We start from the raw sequence: 21,135 nt of genomic DNA, 5'->3' as shown, positions 1-21,135 counted from the left end.
TGTATTATATCATTTATTTATTGCATTTTATGAGGAGTGAATAAATAAAAGTATATTTACGGTGGTCCCCAGAGACAAAGCATGTACAAACTCCAAAACACGTACAAACCCCGAAGCACGTACAAACTCCAAAACACGTACAAACTCAGACGCACATACAAAACACAACAGAAGTGCTCCAGGATGCTAGGCCCAGTGTTGAGCTTTTGTTACCTAGTGGCTACACAAGCCAGGAAGTACCAACGACCAGATTTGGTGTGTGGTAGTAACAGGTAAATGAACATTTTTTTTAAATCATTTGAATATATATTACAGCTTTCCCTGCTTCCTATAGAACAGATGCTGAAGTTCCGGGAGTGTCATTATAGCCTAAATATAGAGTCCATTCTTTTTTAAAATATTTAATAAAGTCTTCATCTTTAAGCAATGATGTATTAAATCTCCACTTTTTACTTGGCGTAGTATTATTCTTGTGCATTAGTGTTAAAGATACAGGAGCATGATCGCTGACAGCTATCCGGTCGTTAAGTCTGACGTCACTAGCCTAAACTGGGCCTAAACTCCGCTGCAGGTCCATATATCAAACGATCACTATGGCAATACTGAGAGTTGAAAAACTGTCTAAAGTCTTTCATCTTTAATAAAATGATCAGGGTTCTGCTCTACCAGGTGTAACAATTGAGTTTAACATCCAGGCATCCATGAAAACGGAATTTATGACATTTAACGGAGTTAGAAGTTAGCAGGAAGTTAGCTCGCTAGCTTCTATCTAAATACAACATAGCATGTCCTGACTGCGGGGTTTTGGAAACAAATCGGGGCGATCGTGGCTCAAAAGTTGGGAGGTTGCCTTGTAATCGGAAGGTTGCCGGTTCAAGCCCCGGCTCCGACAGTCTCGGTCGTTGTGTCCTTGGGCAAGACACTTCACCCGTTGCCTACTGGTGGTGGTCAGAGGGCCCGGTGGCGCCAGTGTCCGGCAGCCTCGCCCCCACGTATAAGATTAAAAACAAACAAAAGACCAAGGATAAACAAGGATTAGATCTACCTAACTTTCAGCACTACTTCTTAGCCAACAGGGCTTCAATTTATCTCAGGATGGCTAAAACATACCTTCTTAGATGAACCTTGGCTAGATGTAGAACAAGCACTTTGCAATAATCTAGAGATTTCAGATCTACCATTTATCAGCTCAAACATCCAACGACATGAATGCTTCAAAAGCATCAGCATCAGCTCTGCTCTGAAAGCATGGTGGGAGTCTTCATTAATCCCATGCAAACGTACACCTATTTAGAACAACCCTGACATATTACAAAACAATAATATGATAAACTTTCCAGATTGGAGTGGTCAAGGAATCAAATATTTAGAACATATACTAGAAGGAACAGAATTTATTTCATTTGACAGACTAGTTACACAATATAAGAATATCAACAAATTAAATCCATAGTAAAAAAGAAATTTAAACCAGGTCAAGTTGAACTACAAACACCATCAAGTGTGGTACAATTTCTTACTCTTAAAACCCCAAAATTACTTTCCAAAATTTACAGAATGCTTTCTAAAACAGATGAATCGATATCACTTCCTATTGCAAAATGGGAAGCGGATTTATCAGTTAACTTAGACCTAAACTTCTGGTCTCAGATTTGCTTGAAAAGCCTTTCATTTAATTAGAAATCCCAGTCTTCAATTAATTCAATACAAAATATTACATAGAGTGCACTATACAGATCATCGGATGTTCAAGAGCTTTACGTCTACCAACAACTGCTCACACTGCCAAACCAACTCACCGGACAATTATATCCACGCTCTTTGGTTCTGTCCACCAGTTCAGAAGTTTTGGTGCGAGATATGTGAAGACTTATCGAAGTGTCTGAAATGTAACATTCCAACTTCCCCTTTAAGTGTGTTTGTTGGGCAGTTTAGATAATGTCACTTCAGAAAAGAATATCGCCCATATGGTTTTCACTGCCCTATGCATAGCCCAGAAAACAGTCCTCATGAACTGGAAAAATAAAAATAATCTTAATTCTAACCAATATAGAAATTATCTATTAGATTACATTAGTCTTGATACAGCCTCTGCCACCACATCAGATCAATTGCTCTGGGCTCCTTTGATCAGCTCCACCCGTAGGCACCCCCCTTGCAGAGTATGGGGGTGCCTACTGGGGTCAGCGGGGGAGCTGGCCCCAGGGAGGGGTCACTTGCCCCTCCCTTCCTTCCCTCCCCATCTCCAGCTGCCCCCCTCTTCCCGCTCCACCACAATCACCCACACATGCAGGGCCTTGGGGTAAAGGTGTGTCACCAGGGTGCAGAGGAGGCTACCCCCCCCCCCCCCCCCCCCCCCCCTCTGTCCCCTTCTGGCTGCCTCTGCCTCAATTTTATCCCACAACTTAGACATTCACATTACTCACACTCTCATTACACATACATATAGGACCTTGGGGGTGGGCATGCCACACGGAATCCAAAAGGCCATCAGGGTGTACAACCTCACCCCTGACGTCGTTGCCCACCTCTCAATTTTAAATACACGTAGACATTGAGGGCTAGCAGGAGGGGCTATGCGCTTACCTGCTGCTCTCTGGCAGGTAGCTCCATGCCCTCCTGGGTTTTAAATGCACCTTAGAACACACATGCATCAACACTACATATGAGCTGGCGGAGGGAGGTTTGGAGTCTTCACTCACCCCCATTCTCTGCGACCTGCTGGAGCGGGGGGGCTAGGAGGAGGAGTTGGCCGTCCGATTGGGGTCTGGAATGTGAGGCCTCCCTGCTGCTGCAGAGTCGGGGCGGTCTGCTTCTCTCCACCGCAGGGAGAGAAGTAGGTAACACTACCTAGGTCTTGGTGCAGTTTCCCCTTTCAGGGACAAGGGTACCTAGACCTGGGGCTCAGAGTACGCTTGGGGAGTGTGATCGTGTGTACAGCGTCTCTTTATGTCTGTCTTCACGTTGGGTGAGTGCTGAGTAAGTGCATATGAGAGCATGAGGGTGGGAATGGATGTTTGTATCTGTGTGTGCCTGTATGTCTGTGTCCATATGTCAGGTTGGGCATCAGACGTCACCTCTCTAGGGACATCTCAGGCCCTCCAAGGTATGAAGGCCTAACTCCCCCCACCACTTCCCCTGCCAGTGACATCGGTGCGTTGGTGGTTCTTTGTGTCCGGGAATGGGCGTCCAGGTACACACCGGCTCACTCCTGGTGGCTGCTTGTCGGGGCCTGGAGCCTGGGGCTTGCTTGAGCCACTTCGGGAGTGGGGATTCCCTCCGCCTGGGGCTCGGTCACTCTGGCACAGCTGGCTACCGGCGGAGCTCACGGGCACGTCACTGCAACCCCCCCTGGCTTCTGCTCCGCGGCTGCTGAGTGACCCCTCATCTGGGACTCTCCTCAGCTCTTTCTGGGATAGTGGCGCGGCTGCCCCTCTGTTGGTCTTCCTTGGTCTCTTGTGTTCTGAGGGTCTCTGGATGTCTGGAGTCTTGATCTCCTCCATACCTGCTTCTTGCCCTGGAGGACGGGGCTGTGGCACCCCACACCCTCTAGCAGATCATTACATGAAGGAACCTTTTAAATACAAGCGCGCTCATGCTTACAGGTGTACACACGGGTGCTCACACACACAAACTACACCCTTTTTGGCTCCTACCTCAAAGCACACTTGTGCGCTGTCGATCTTACGTGCTGCACAATAATGTTTAACCCTTTAAGACCTACCATAGAACCAAGTCCGCCAGAGCTTATATTATATTTTTACATGCTGTAGTGCCATTTTTGGGAGCATTTCAAGTTGCTATACATCAATACAACTGTTATAGCCCATATTTTAATAATATGTATGCATTAAGTCCATAGTAACTACATTGATTGCAAAAAAGTGCAATAAACTACAAAAAAATTGAAAATCGTTTTTTTTTTTTTTTTTTACATATATTTCTACTTGGAGAAATTTAAGAGGTTTATCCCTCAAAACTTTAAATACAAAAAAGTTGCAAAAAATAGTTTACAACAACAGGAAATTTATTTTGAGTGTCTTCATAGTTTTATTTTTGAGATACAGCAATTTTTATACACTGCAGGAAAAACGAAAAACAATCCTATGATGCAAATTTGCAAAGAAAAAAATAGCATGTGCATCAAAATAAACTATTTCCAGCAGTGCAGTTCGAGTTCTAAGCATCCCAGAAACTATTCAGAATAGTATAGAGTCAAACATACACCAGTATAGTACAGTACAGTATAGGCTTTTAAGGCCTACAAGTAAAAAACTACATTTTCCGCGAAAATGACGTCACTTCCGGTTTCGGGCAGGAAATGGCGGGCGTGCGATCGTTCGTTTTGACGTCTTTTTCAATGTGGGAAGTGTTACGAACAGCTGATCGGAAAGTGTGTTTCTGGAATATTATGTTTTAATTTCCTGCAAACGCTTTTTATGCAGTTTTTGCAAAGCTTTATGTGGAAGTAAACCGTGACCTAGGACAAGCTGATAGCATAAGATGTAAGTACAACTCCTCCGGTTTCATATGCAAAAACAATTATTGCGCTAGCTTACGCGGTTCCGGTTCTACAGGGATTTAAAAATAGTTATGCAAAACGGAGCGTGCTGCTCTGACCAGCTTTAAAGGGTTAATATTTAGTATATACTGTTATATTCCCATAGATCATCATGATGTTGTTTATTATGTTGCTCTTTTTTTTCTTCTGCCTGTTTCCTCTTTTTTCTTTCTCAACAGGTGATCCAGGTGATTGATATTTGTATTTTTTGTCTGCTTATTTTGTTGGTTTTTGTTTTTTGCCCTTTATCCCCGTTCCTCTTCCCCGCTGTTTTTCTTTCCATCTTTCTTTCTCCCCTTTCTTTTCCCCAGTCAAGTCTGTCCCGTATTTAGCAAGTGAAAATATAATAAAATAAACAATAAAAGGTGAATCAAATAGACCATTACGGCAAGGCTGGGATGGTCCATTTGGTAAAGTAAATCCGTTGGACATCTTTCTTCACCTTTAGACAATAATTCTGATGGCAAAAGAGCCAAATGGGACAGGCAAAAAAAAGACAAGGACAACATGACTATTTTAATGATGACAACACCGCTAACTTGAACTACCCAAGAGACTGCTGTCTTCAGGTTGTTACAATATGTTACCCGAATTGTCATTTCTCTCAACTATGTTTTGCACAGACCTGACTGCTAAATCACAGTAAGCAAATTTAAATGTTATGCAGTGTTCAAAAACACTGCATCCGACTTCTTTTACTAAGATGATGGGTTTTGTTGTCACGGCAACACGTCAAAGACGTCACCTAAACAGGTAAGGACCCTTCGGAGGAATGGGAAGCGTCTCTGTTTTCGAGAAAGTTGCCATAAATAAAATTGGATATTGAGATGACTGTTAAATGAACAAACAACAAGCCACCAGGGAATCCCTCTCTGCAGTGTACAGTTTTGGTGACTCTGATCTGTGTCAAAATTGTTTGTCAAGTACTTTAATAAGAGCGTGTGCCTGTGTGAATGTCTGTGCACGGCCATTCTCTGATGGCTCCTCTCGGAGGAGCAGCTGGTCCTGATAATGAGTGATGTGCACACATGATGAAATATTAGTCACAGCTGTTTACCTTGTGTGCAATTCAATTAAGATCACCCCAACACACATTCTTAAGGTGGGCGATCGTGGCTGAAGAGTTCGGAGTTCGCCTTGTAATCGGAAGGTTGCCGGTTCGAGCCCCGGCTTGGACAGTCTTGTGTCCTTGCACCTTGGGCAAGACACTTCACCTGTTGCCTACTGGTGGTGGTCAGAGGGCCCGGTGGCGCCAGTGTCTGGCAACCTCGCCTCTGTCAGTGCGCCCCAGGGTGGCTGCGGCTACAATGTAGCTTGCCATCACCGGTGTGTGAATGGGTGGGTGACTGGATGTGTAAAGTGCTTTACGGTCCTCAGGGACTAGTAAAAGCGCTATACAAACACAGGCCATTTACCATTTAAGTAGCCTTCCAAGGGTTGAATGAATGATGTTTCTAACAGAATCTGTGTCATGATTTCATCCTATGTTACATTTTTTGTTACTTTGGCCAATAGTCCATATAAACATGGCAGCTAGATTTCAAGCTGTTTTGATTTCTTGTGGTAGCTGTGGCTCAGGATTTAGAGTAGGTAACTAGAGTTACCGACTCCAGTCTCCATGTTGAAGTGTGAAACATAGTGAGTAAAAAATATGACTGAAGATAGGGCTGCTCGATTATGGCAAAAATGATAATCACGATTATTTTCACTGAAATTGAGATCTCGATTATTTGACGATATTTATTTAACAATAACAATGTATTGAATAAAGACTTTAAAAAATAATATAAAATAGTGTGCAAATACTGATAACAGTGCAAATGTTTGCAATATAAAAAATAAATGAAAAATGTAAACATCTGTGTTTAGTGAACTTTGCAGTGTTGCTCTGTGGTGCAGCTACACTGTAGCAAAGTTTACACACTATGTCTACTTGATCCACGTCTGACTCCGCCAACCCATAATGTTTCCACACCACTGAAGGTTTTTTTTACCTCTCTTTTCAACCAGCGGCAGTCACTCTCCTCTCCAAATAACTACTGCTCAGCTTTCCGAGCTTCCCTCGGGTCCTCTTAATCAGCGGTCCCCAACCCCCGGGCCTCGGACCGGTACCGGTCCGTGAGTCGTTTAGTACCGGGCCGCGAGAGTTGAGGCTCAGGTGTGAAATGTATAGTTTTCAGGGTTTTTATTGGTTTTCAGCGTTATTTTGTTATCGTTTTTATCGTTTACTTGGTTTTCCTGGGTCTTTTCACGTGTGTTATGAATAAATCTTCTTTTTTTCGGTACCAGTACTAGTTTTATTTTGTTGTATTTATCCGCGACACCTTAAAGGCCGGTCCGTGAAAATATTATCGGGCATGAACCAGTCCATGGCGCAAAAAAGGTTGGAGACCGCTGCTCTTAATTGTTGTGACACGTGTTCGAAATGCAGAGAGGTGCGCTCGATTTGCCACACGGAGCAGCGCGAGAGTAAAGCACGAGGGAGGGGCTAATAATCGGCTCAGTCATTTTTAATGATCGTTGAAAGCCCAGATCGTAATTGTGATTAAAATTCGATTAATTGAGCAGCCCTAACTGAAGAAGAAAAACTCAAATGCAGCCTAGACCTATTGCAGCATCAGGAAGGATTCAGGGTCCCTGAACTATATGCTTTAGCAAAAAAGAAAGTTTTAAGCCTAATTGGAATCCAAACTGGAAGCTGGTTCCACAGAAGAGGGGCCTGAAAACTGAAGGCTCTGCCTCCCATTCTACTTTTAAATACTCTAGGAACAACAAGTAGGCCTGCAGTGTGAGAGCGAAGTGCTCTAGAATAGAATAGAATTCAACTTTATTGTCATTGCACATGTCACAAGTACAAGGCAACGAAATGCAGTTTGCATTTATGAGGCGCTCTAATGCTCTAATGGGGTGATATTGTCATGAACTGGCCGTGTGGAGGCAGGTGAGGACCCAAATGCAAAACTCACAGAAACAGAACTGAACTCAAAAATCACTGCTTTAATGCAGGCTTAACAATGACACAAAACTAGACTGGGAATGCTAACTGAGGACCGAGGAAACACAGGGAAAATCAGGCAGCTTCAAGGAAGAGACATTGACGAACTGAACTGAGGGAGACGTGGACATAAATACACAGAGGGTTAACAAGGGAAGTGGGAGCACATGGGGAACACAGGTGACACTGATAACCATAACGAGGCACGGCAGGCGCAAACACAACACTGACGCACACTGACGGGAGACTATCAAAGTAAAACAGGAAGCACACAGAGGCAGACCAGGGGGAGAGAGAGAGCATGGGGAGACCACAGACATAACGGCTGGGGAAAACGTGGAATAAAAGACAAGGAGGGGAAACGAGGACTCACAGATACACAGAGGGGCACATAGGGGGTAAAGTCACGAGGGGAAATCCAATAAGCAACATCTTAACAGAACAACCTAGGAACCATGGCATAAATAAAGAACAAAATACAAAAACACACAAAAACTAAGAATGTTGGGTCAACATGACCCAGGATCATGACAGATATGGTACTACAAGGTCATTAAGATAAGATGGGGCCTGATTGTTTAAGACCTTGTATGTGAGGAGCAGGATTTTGAATCCTGGATTTAACAGGAAGCCAAAACAGGAGAAATCTGCTCTCTCTTTCTAGTCCCTGTCAGGACTCTTGCTGCAGCATTTTGGATCAGCTGAAGGCTTTTCAGGGAGTTTTTTGGACATCCCGATAATAATGAATTACAGTCGTCCAGCCTGGAAGTAATAAATGCATGAACTACTTTTTCAGCGTCACTCTGAGACAGGATATTTCTAACTTTAGAGATGTTGCACAAATGGAAGAACGCAGTCTTACATATTTGTTTAATATGTGCATTGAAGGACATGTCCTGGTCAAAAATGACTCCAAGGTTCCTCACAGTGTTACTGGAGGCCAAGGTAATGCCATCCAGAGTAAGAATCTGGTTAGATACCATATTTCTAAGATTTTCAGGGCCGAGTACAATAACCTCAGTTTGATCTGAATTAAGAAGCACAAAGTTAGCGGCCATCCAGGTCTTTATGTCTTTAAGACATTCCTGCAGTTTAACTAATTGGTGTGTGTTATCTGGCTTCATGGACAGATAGAGCTGGGTGTCATCTGCATAGCAGTGTAAATGTATGCTATGTCTTCTAATGATGCTGCCTAAGGGAAGCATGTATAATGTAAACAGAATTGGTCCTAGCACTGAACCCTGTGGAACTCCATAATTAACCTCAGTGTGTGAAGAGGACTCTCCATTTACATGCACAAACTGGAGTCTATTAGATAGATATGATACAAACCACTGCAGTGCAGTACCTGTAATACCTACAGCATGTTCTAATCGCTCTAATAGGATATTATGGTCGACAGTATCGAACGCTGCACTGAGGTCTAGCAGGACAAGCACAGAGATGAGTCCACTGTCAGAGGCCATAAGAAGATCATTTGTAACCTTCACTAAGGCCATGTCCACACTAATGCGTTTTTGTTTGAAAACGCATCGTTTTCTCTCTGTTTTGGCGTCCCGTCCACACTGAGACGGCGTTTTCCCCAAAGAAAAACACAACGCTTTGAAAATGCTCTCGAAAACGAATACATTTGAAGACGGTGCTTTGGCGTCGCAGTGTGGACGGCGAAAACGGAGACTTTCGAAAATGATGATGCATTTTAATCATGTGACCAATTAAACTAAGATAGCAGAGGGCATTATACAGCAGTTGTTTTATTTGCTCTCAGGTTTGACAGCCCTATTAAAGATTAATATCAGTCTGTCCGTGCTTCAGAGAGCGTTTCTTCAAATTCTTTAATTCTCACTCCCTTTTGCAGCTTTGTACTTTTGTGTTACTCGCAGCAACAACTCCACCTCATTGTTAGTCCATTTAAAAAAACTCGGTGCTTTTCCGCGACATTTTGCCAAGATGTTTTAACGAGCCGGAAAGTAAATAAACGGCAGACAGAAATGGAGCAGGTCGAATCTTCTTGCGTTTCACGCATGCGCAGGACTGGAACGTAAGCGTTTTCAGCTGTTTCAATGTGTACGCACAACTCTGTGAAAACGACTGAAAACGCTAGTGTGGACGCGGAGCGTTTTCAGACGAAAATGCCGTTTTCAGATCAAAACGCCGTTTTCAAATCTATCTGGGCTAGTGTGGACTTAGCCTAAAGCTGTTTCTGTGCTGTGATGAGCTCTGAAACCTGACTGAAACTCTTCAAATAAACCTCTGCAGATGATCTGTTAGCTGTTTGACAACTACTCTTTCAAGGATGTTTGATATGAAAGGAAGGTTGGAGATTGGCCTATAATTAGCTAAGACTGCTGGGTCTAGAGATGCTTTTTGAGTAAAGGTTTAACTACAGCCAGCTTGAAGGCCTGTGGTACATAGCCGATTATTAGAGATAGGTTGATCAGATTTAAGATTGAAGCATTAATACATAGCTTGCAATTAGGCAGAATGACAATATTCATCTTTGCCACTGTATTCAAGGTGGCAGGGCAACATGGCAGCTTCCACAAACCAGCCCTGACTTTAATGTATTTTCAATGGATTCATTTTAAGCTCGTGAGACCGCATCAATAGTATAAAAGCACTGCTTCTGATTAATCAGCTAGTAGGTTTTTCCATAATCAAGCAGACAATGTCCAGCCACTGTTAAAATAATAAAACTTCCTTTTTGTTTCTTTGACTCTCTCTGGCTTTTGTCTTCTTTTCTTTCAGGTGAAGAGGTGGGCAGATTACCTGTGCCTCTATGGACAGAGCTGCCCTTACCTGGGCTTGCTCTCACATACCAGTAAGCCACAGCCTTAACCAGTCCTGAATATTTAAGGACCAGCTGTGGCAGGGATTTGTTTCCAGATTATGCTGGTAAATTTATTTACCAAAGTAAAGGTCAAACAGGGTAGCTGTTTGACTTTTACTATGTAACTTCTGATCAGTAACTCTTATGTCTTGTCTGCTTTCCGGTTGCCTACCTTGAATTATCGCTGAACACCACTATTGCAGTTAGCCATCAGCTGCGTAACAGCCTGCACTTTATTAACCAAAATCCTGTCATAAATAAATCCTGCAAACTTTTTGTCAGTTGTCTGAGTCTGCTCCTTGCATCCAATCTTTGTAAAATAATGACAGACACATTCTGTGCTGGCCTAAGTATAGGATGAATGATGACGAGACAGCTCTTACAGGCTCTTGAAGTGCTCAGAATCATTTTCTCTGACAGTCAGCATTTATCCAAGTTCATCATCGCTGACAGCTGTAATTAATGACTGTTTGACCGATTTGTTCCCTGCTTCACTTCCGCAGTAGGATGTCAGGAAGCTTTATGAACAGTATAGAATTTTCATTTCTCATTTTTTATTCATTTTTTCTGTGGGAGCGAAAGATTTTTCAGTAAATGCTCAGCAGCAGGTTTAACTGAACTGACTCTGAAGGATTCATAAAGTATAAGAGACGATAGAACAACAACAACAACTTTCCCTAATTTCCTTCGGGATTATTAAAGTATTCTGATTCTGATTCTGATTCTGATGTAAAGAAACTGTGTTACCACGGACCATTCAAAAACTACATCAAAGTGTTCCCAAATAAATATAACTGTGGAGCAATAAATATACTTACAACATGCATAGATATTTAAAGCACAGTGACGTTGCTAATTTTGCTTTTTGTCTGGGAGTTGTACTTTCTGCAGGAAGGCATCGTTCTAACAGACAGCAGAAAGAGTGACATACAGTGCAATGAAAAAGTATTCACCTCATTCCTGATTTCTTATTTTAATAACTGTGATTCTCATTATGTAATAATAATAGCTTTAATTTGACCACACTGGAGGGTTATTGAGCAGGGCGAAGGACACTGTCTCAGCTGAACTATGGACACACACACACATCTACTGATACTGATAAGCACTCACTGACGCATCACCCGCCCTACCCCGGATCCAACGCCACCTCCAACGCTTACCTCCCCTCTGATGTGGACATCGGGTCAGCTGGAGGCGCAGTCGAAGATTGCAGCGGCCCCAGATCAGATGTACACACTGGAACTCTTTCCCATGTTGCTGTCTGTGTTTATTGTGCTATGGTGTGTTGATATCTGTGCATTCCTGTATTATCCTTCTGTGTTACACATTTCGATGTTTTTTTCCTCGCTACCTAGCCTGACCTGTCTCCCCAATGTGATGTTTGTGTATTGTATGTACGGTCGGCAAGGTCTGTCATCTCGGTTGTGGGCAAAAGACCTGCAACTGACAGATAAAGGCTATCTCATCCAGTGTTGGTCAAGTTACTTGAAAAAAGTAATCAGTAACTAATTACTGATTACTTCCCCAAAAAGGTAATCCCGTTACTTTACTGATTACTTATTTTCAAAAGTAATTAATTACTTAGTTACTTAGTTACTTAGTTACTTTTTAAAAACACGATTTACAACCTGAAGAGGTGATAAAGCGATAGATCTTTCAGCCCAATTCTACTTTTTCTGCATAATCCATCATACAAAATGTAATCAAATGAAAAAGTCTCTTTTTAAAACTTGTTTTATTAGTTTTAATCTTTTAACTTTATGCATCAAGCAAAAATTTATTATATGCAACATTCTCTGACTGGAAGAAATTAGTTTAACATTTAAACCTATTTTCTGCACATTCCAGCACATAAAATAAAATATTTTTTGTGTTTACACTCAGTCTTTCAAATAGATGCAAGTAAAACACAGCAGAAAATAAATAAAGTCAAAGACTCAGCGGTCCTGTTGCTCTATTTTCACCTGTAAAGCAGGAGTGGGGTAGGCGGAGGTTTACCCTGGTGCAGGTGTGCCGCGGTCAGTGGAAGAATCCGCGAGTTTCTCTGTGAGTTTCCCATTACGTCGTAGCTACTCGGTGCTTGTTGGAAGTTTAGGGGTTTTTGTCGCTGTAAAAAGAAGTTTTCTTCCCACGCACAGCGGACACTAATGTTTTTGTCACTTTTTATGGAATCAAACTCAAAGTAAGGTCAGTACTTCCACGCTTTAAACGCTGCACGCTCATACTCTCTCCGCACTCGATATATGATCCATTGTTGATCTGCACACAGCTGTTGTCACGAACGTCGCACTCGCTTACGTCACTGTCATGAGACATTCTCGCAAAAAATCACGGTTTTAGTAACGCAGTAACGCAGTATTCCTACGGGAAAGTAACGGTAATCTAATTACCGTTTTTGCAATAGTAATCCCTTACTTTACTCGTTACTTGAAAAAAGTAATCAGATTACAGTAACGCGTTACTTGTAACGCGTTACTGCCCATCTCTGATCTCATCTCATCTCATCATCTCAGTTGGATTTAAGTCAGTTGACACAACTAATGTTCTTTAGATATCATTCTCTGTTCTTTGTTATTGTACGTGCGATTTTCCATCAGTAGTTTTTTTCTTTTTTTTTTAAGTATGTTTATTGAGATTTTGTGATATAAGAAAAAAAAGAGATACACAAAAAAAACAACAACTCAAAAACAAAAAAACAACAGACAACACAACAGCGAGGGCTAAAACACACAAATAAGACAAAAGATTACACTGCAATGACAAAAATACTACTTCAACACTGGCAATAAACAGAAATAAAACGCTAAGGTGGTAGGCTGAGTTATTGGTGATCGATCAAACAGGACTTTGTTTTAATACATGGTCTAAAAATGGCTGCCACACATCAAAGAAATTACTAAGTTTGTCCGCTAATGTGTACCTAATTCTCTCCATGTGCAGTAGAGCAGTCAGTTCTGTCAGCCACATTTTGAATTGAGGTACAATATCCGACTTCCAGAGAGTCAAGATAATTTTCTTAGCAATTACCATTCCAAACAAAACTGTAGTTTGTGCAGCAGGGCTGAGGTGTAAAAGGGAAGAGGAAGATCCAAACAATGCAGTTATTGGGTCCGGCTCTAATGTGCAATTAAAGATACCAGAAAAACATTTAAAAATGTCCAAACAATAGTTACGGTATGCAATTTGGGACAAGTCCAAAATAAATGAGTGAGAGAGCCTTCTCCAAGTTTACAACGATCACATATCGGACTAATAGAAGGAAAAATCCTGTGCAGTTTAGTTTTTGAATAATGAAGTCTGTGAAGCACTTTGAATTGAATCAACCGATGCCTGCATTTATAGAGCAACAATGGATCCTACACAGACTCCTCTCCCACACCTCATCTCCAATTTGCAAACCAAGCTCCTCCTACCATGCCATCTTCAAAAAGTCAGATTTAAAATTTAAATACTCAGAAAAAGCTTTCACAAAACCAGAAACCAACTTTTTAGAATCCGGGGAACTCAGGAGTGTAAAAATTGACCCCTCTTCCAGAAGAGATGGAAAATTAAGAATACTCTGATGAACATAGTTTCTTATCTGTAAATAATGAAAAAAATGTGACGCACGGAGAGAGAACTTGTTCTGCAACTGAGTAAATGATGCAAACTGCCTGTCAATATATAAATCTTTGAGAGTAATAATACCTTTCTGTGTCCAGACCTCAAAAGAGGCGTCTAAACATGAGGGTGGAAATGCATGATTACAATATACTGGAGTATGGATCGAAGTGTCTGGTAGAGCACAACCTTTTTTGTTTTGACTAAAGATTTTAACGCAGTTCGAAACTATAAAATTATTGACCTTGGTTCGCGGATTAGAGGACGAAAAAAGAAGAGCAGGGAGGGAACGATTCTCAACCCCACCACTCTCTATGACCACCCGGGGTGGGGTCTCGGCAGACATGACCTTTTTGTACACCTTCCTGCCAGTGAGCAAGAGTTCTAGCATTTGCAGCCCAATAATAAAACTGAAACAGTGGCAGAGCAAATCCACCCTTAAGTTTAGACTTACATAGATGAACTTTTGATATCCTGTGAGTTTTAAAGCCCCAAACAAATGGTAATACTACTGAGTCAATCACTTTAAAAAATTGCTTGTGCAAAAAAAATAGGTAAGTTTAAAAATAAATATAGAAATTTAGGAAGGGAAACCATTTTAATTACGTTAATGCGACCTACCATGGAAATAGGGAGAGCCCTCCATTTGTCAATGTCCTTTTTCAGTTTTTCAACTTGTTCAAGATAATTCAACTTAAAGAGTTTTAGGATCCTTAGGCAAAATAACACCAAGTATTTCAATCTGTCTGTGATTTTAAAATCAACATCCAAGTTTGCAGTTAAAGCCACAAACTCACTCTTTCATCCGTAGTTTTAACTTGGAATGAAAAAACTCTCTCCTGAGAAGTTCCCGAATAGACCAACAGCAGGAATCCCCCATCTGGGGTTTTCCCTGGAGTAAATCTTCATCACATGGGGGTCTGTGGTCTAATCTACATCTATCAGGAGCCACAGCTGAATATTTCTGGGAAGCCCCGTTGTAGACCCTCCATGTTGTTTAAGTTATGTAGTGCCTTTGTACTGCTAATGCTTGGATAGGACGTGACAGCACCAGCACGGTGCCACAGCCCCTTATTATCCCTTCTGAGCTCCACTCTAATGCAGGCGGTCTCTAGCACTCTGGCGCCCAACCAGAGAGAAATTAGCCTCCTAATTGATGGGAGAAAGAAAGTTCATCCTTCTGCTCTCTGATGATCGTCGTCTGATATCCTCTTTTTTCTGTTCTCTTCAAGCTACCTTTGTTACTCAGTGATTTCTCCACCTCTGCTCCCATTTGTAATCTGTCTCCATTCATTCCCTTCCAACTTCCCATCTCTCTCCTTGTCTCCCACTTTCACCCCACCTCTTCAGAGAGCTGTCCTATCCCTCTGCTCATCTCCTTTCCATAATTTATAGTGACAGGAAAGGTTAGCGCAAGCACAACGCAGCTCAAGTGCCTTTCAAAGCTTTGCTGTTACACACTGTTTACAAGTCAGCACAGTTGAATTGAAAACACGAAAATGTGGTGTGGCACTGTTGTCATATACAGCTGTCATGTGATGATTAGCACTTTGTTTATTATAACAAATATCATCCTATCATGTTCTATGATGCAGCTTCCCTCGTTTGTGGGAAATTGGGTTGCATCTTTCTGTTTAATTAGGTACACATAAAGTCGAAATGCACTGTTCAACTGAAAAACATGGCCCTCCATACCTTTCGCACACACTGCCAAGCCAAACAGTATTTGTGTAATACAAAAAAGCAGATGCGGTGGGAGGCTGAAGGCACAAGCACATCATATTAGTCATTAATCATCCCTCTAATTAAGCAGCTGAGAACCTTTCATGCTTAAGAAATCATTGAAGATGTTTTCCTGTATTTAAACAGGTCAGGTAATTTAAACCAAGCAGAACCAGCAATGTCACATTTTCACGTTATTTCTTTATTTATAAATTCAGCATAGTCTAAATCCTGCCTAAGCCTGTGCTCGTTGATATTCATTTGTATGAAGCAGACAGTAAGAAGCTTCTCTATCAGGTCTGAAGGGGAAATATTCTGGAATTTTCCAGCATCTCAGTAATGCCGCTGTTGCCTTGAAACATGTTTTCCATTCAAAACATCAAATGATGATGAAGTTAAATTCCATTTACACCAGATCGTGCAGAAGTTCCATCCATCCATCCATTCACTTCCGCTTATCCTTTTCAGGGTCGCGGGGGGCGCTGGAGCCTATCCCAGCTGTCATAGGGCGAGAGGCGGGGTACACCCTGGACAGGTCGCCAGTCTGTCGCAGGGCCAACACACAGGGACAGACAACCATTCGCACTCACATTCATTTGCACATTCACACCTAGTGACAATTTGGATTATCCAATTAACCTATCCCCACAAGCTGCATGTCTTTGGACGGTGGGAGGAAGCCGGAGTACCCGGAGGGAACCCACGCAGACACGGGGAGAACATGCAAACTCCACACAGAAAGACCCCGGCCTGATGGTGGAATTGAACTCAGGACTTTCTTGCTGTGCGGCAACAGTGCTAACCACCGTGCCACCGTGCTGCACCGTGCAGAAGTTAAGACACATTTTTTATTTGTTCCTTTTTCCTCATAACTGAGTTACTGTGGTTTGTTCTGAGTGTTTATTTATTTATTATTAATCCTTTATTTATCCAGGTAAATAACCTGGCAGCAAAAGTATGTAAAAAACATACAATATACAGCGTACGTGACATCATGCTTTATTGTTTTTTCTGTTCTTTTTTTAATATTTTCAGGCAATAAATAACTTAGAGTCAGTTGCTGTATTGCAGAGGTTCCCAAAGTGTGGGACCCGCCCCCTAGGAGGGGCGCGGTGTGAAAAAAAAAAAAGAACGTTTGGACACCGCTAGCATCATGGACAGGTTTTTGACGGGGCTCTCACACAAACACAAACCAGGAGATGAAGCATGGCTGAAAATGTTTCCAAACCAACCTTTCAAGCCAAAGACTAGAAAATATGGTGAAGCAAATCTTCCCTTTGGTTTCACCTGCACAAGTGCCGAGGTAGGCCTCTGCGACAGAATTGGTTTTCCCTGCGTCGGGAGCAGCGCTGGGCTCTCCAAATCACGGACAAACAGGATCCCACAGTCTTGATTTTTAGTTCACGAACACTTCTTGTAATGACTAACTACTGCTGAACCAAGATTTTTCTTGTAAAACAAAGGGGGACCTGACAAAAACAGTTTGGGAACCACTGCTGTATTGGGATCTTCACTTTCTTCAAATCACATAGGCTATACACACACACTACCAAGAATAATACAAATTTTGTCCTGCTCCAAATCAGTGTTTTGATTTTTCTGATTATTTTGCATCAAATGTAGGAGCTTGGAAAGAAAAGCATCTGGACTTCTTTAAGTTGCTTGAAGACGTCTTCAAGCAACTTAAAGAAGTCCAGACGCTTTTCTTTCCAAGCCAACACACTTAGAAGAGTGTGTTGGCCACTCCTCCAAGTCAAGGATCCAGATGGAAGAGCTGCAAGATATTTACCCCATTGAAGACCCGAACTCTTTCACGGCAGCATTTTTAATTATTCTTTGATATTTGGGCTGATTGGGACCTGATGAATGTAAAAACAAACAATTACCAGATTTTTTTTTTTTTTTACCTAATTTTTGTTTCTAAGAAAAATGAGAGCCACAAATGAGGATATTTGTTTAAAATTTTGATAGAACAGTAGCAGTATAATGTAAGTAAGTGGACATCAGGCCCTTGTAGAGCAAAATTGAGTATTTTGGTCTAAATAACCCAAAATGTGATGTCCACATACGTGGACGCCAGGTCCTAGGAGGTTAAAGAGGAAAACTATCCATGAAGGCTAAAATCCCTTTTTCTCTAAAGATGTATTTTATGCTGTAAAGTTGTGTTTTTTTTAATAGCAGAGAGACCTTGCCTCACACTATCATGTGACTTATAAGTCACACGATAAGTCACATGATAGTGTGACATGTGAAAGACTCTTCTTGTGTCAGCTGATGTCAGTAAGTCACATGATAGGGTCAGGCAAGGTCTCACAATAGCCTCACCCAGAACCTCTGCTAATAATGACCCACACCCTTTCCACACCTTGGCTCATGTGATGAGGCACATGATCAATAGTGGGTCAACAAACCTCTTAAAGGACAACTCCTACTAGGGTTTAAATACCTGCAACTCTCAACCATTTGGTTTTAGAACTGAAGAAGCTTCTTGGATAAGAGGTGAAAAGTCTTCAAAACACTCCAGTCCAAGCACCTTAGATCAAATGTTGGCTTCATATTTCAGCTCTTCGGGATTCCCTTTTATAACCTTTTAATGGAGCGTGAGGTTTATTCCTTTTTAATAGAATAAATGTGAAGCGACCATTTGAATGTACACAAGTCATAAATGGCTATCAGACCTGTTGTTGGGTCAAGGATTTTCAGCTAACTTAGCTGAGAATACTAACACACACACACTCACAAAAAAGGAAGGAGAGGCACGCACTCACAGGGCTAGCTGGATTAGCATATAACAGGCTGGTAAACAAAAACAACAGAGCTTTCATTAATTAAGGACCATGGGGCTGGGCGGGCAGACGGATGGGCGAGGGCTGCTGAGACACTCTGAGCAGGGCACAGTGCCAGGCCTCTAACCACGCCAAGCAGAACACAGCTGCCTAATGGGGCGCTGGCACCACTAAAGGATGGGGTATGGGAGAGAGAGGTGGGATGGGGGGAATTGGAGATAAAAAACGAAATAATCAAGGAATTTGTAACTAAAAACAGGCAGAGGGAGTCACGGGCTGAAGAACAAAAGGAAAAGAAAGAAAGAAAGAGAAACAAAGTTTATGAGAGAATCAAGAAGAGGAGAAACAAAGGCAGATAAAATAAGAGCGAGCATGTGTGTGTGCAGTGGGAGAGATGAGATGCAGATAGAGTTGGAGATTGGATGATATCCCTCTGTCTCTGTTCATTAATACCGTATGATCTCCTCTCTCCCTCCTTTGTGATTTTAACACATTTCTAATTAGCACAGAATCCTCTAAGTTGGAAAGGGAGGGAGGGAGGAGATTGAGGGGATAGAATCATATTTATATCTGTCTTTAATAAATTCACTTTCATTTGATCTTTTTTTAAACACACGGGCTGCTGTGGAGCGCCTCTTCTCTTTCCCCTGACTCTGGCAGAATGAAATGCAGGGCTAATTGTTATGCTTGTAAGGAAGCTTGCACTCTAGCTGAAGTTGTTAGATTACAAAAAGTAGAGATTTTCAAAGTTTTGCTATAAAAAAAATCTCCCCTGTGATTCAAAGAGGGAAAAAGAAATCCAGAACGGCAGATAACCGTGTGCGTTGTGCTCAAATGAAGAGCAAAGCGTGGTGTTTTAGAGGACAGCATCTAGATTTTTGCCCGACTTTTCTCCATCTGCTCTATTTTGTGTCTTATAGAGACAATGTCAGTGTAACAGCACATGAGGGAGGCTCACTCCATGCCTTTCACTAAGAAACTTGGCAGCTCGTCTAATCGGAGAGCAATTAGACAGAGACTTCTCTGGGCGACAGAAGACTCTGATTACCCAAGAGTCACTGGGGGTATATTTAGTATCTCTGCTCCTGTTCCTTCGTGGTTTTAGCATTGCGCCCCGGAGCTACAGAGAGAGATGGTGCATGGCAGAGACATTGGAAGCTGGGACTGGCTGGACTTGGCTGGGGTGCTTGCTCACACTTGCTGACTGACTGCAACTGAGCTCTAACAATGTCACCCTGATCCAAGCCCTCATCATCCAGCTTCCCGGAGTGTGAGGGCGGTCCAAATCACACATAAACCAAATCTCCTGGGCACAAAGCTCCTCAGTGCTCTGCTGCCCAATCTTAGACTGCTCATTATCTTATTCTGGGTTCAGACTACACAGTATTACTCTGATTATGGCCTGATGGCGGTGATGTGAGGCAGTCCATTCTGCTCACATGCAGAAAAATCAATCATTGCATTTCATGTATAGCATCATGTGTTATCCATCACTTTGTATTTAACCATTAGTTATTATTATTTGCTGGCTCCTGCTATTGCTAAGTGCTTGCTCATTCCGGTTGTCTGATTTTTGGGGTTTTCTTTGTATTGTTGGGGAATCTTTACCTTACAATGTGAAGCACAGTGAGGCATCTGTTGTTATGACTTGGTGCTATATAAGCAAACTGGAAGTGAATTAAATAAAAATGAATGAATTGTACTGGATCTGGGGCACCTCACGACATACTAACTGTGTTTGCTTCAGCGCGGTCAACCGCTATGAGCACAATTTCGTCCGTAAGTCTTTTTTTCCTCCTCGGCCACATACAAGTGGCAAAGCACAGGAGGAGTGATGTTGCCTGTGAAGCTTAATGAAACTGGGAAATACACAGTCATACACAGTGACGACATCATGCATGTCGTGATAGAAGGCCTTACTGTAAGGGAACAATGTGTAATCTGTCATTTGTCCCACACCTATCAGTAATGAAGAGGTGACATTGTATAAGAAACTTTATATAGTCTCTCATCTGACACACTGTAACAAACAAAAAATATTGTGCATTCCGAGTCTGGCGTTAGAGAGTCATGACTTATTATGTTGTCAGTTTAATAACAGTTACAACTTTAAATGTAGTCAACAACAGAGCTGCGGTATGTCAAAGACATCTGTAGGTGTTTTTCAGCGATACTACTGAACTTACGTACCTCAACATAAGATAATGGGTCAATGTAGCGTCCAGTGTGCTGTCAGTCTATGAGTCTGCCTCATAGTGAGGGAAAGGCAAAGGGAATCATACCAGAAACAAAACTCTTTGTAGGTGACTATGGTTCGGGGTTTGGTTTTCAGCAGATCACCTCCTATCTATGATTTTACTGCTTCTAACAACAGTAGGTCAGAAGACCGACCTCTGAATGTGGCCTGTGGTATCTGGCATTAATAACATTAGACTGCTGTTCTCCCAACCACTGTACTGAAGGCAAAACAGAGGCACAGATTGTGCTGTAAAGATAAAAATGATCAAACTTGTAGGACTTCCAGGGCATCATACTACACACACCTAGTTGTTGAAAGAGACTCCATGTGTCTGTCCTTGTGTCTTCCACAATTTGGATGGAAAGAAACAAGGAAAGACACATGGAGAGTGCTGGTGAT

The sequence above is a fragment of the Aulonocara sp. 'chitande type north' Nkhata Bay genome, linkage group LG17, assembly GCF_057382095.1.
Source record: "Aulonocara sp. 'chitande type north' Nkhata Bay isolate Kocher_YH1m ecotype deep benthic linkage group LG17, A_spYH_male_GT1.1, whole genome shotgun sequence".
NCBI classification, from domain to species: domain Eukaryota; kingdom Metazoa; phylum Chordata; class Actinopteri; order Cichliformes; family Cichlidae; genus Aulonocara; species Aulonocara sp. 'chitande type north' Nkhata Bay.
This window is presented reverse-complemented; position numbering follows the sequence as displayed.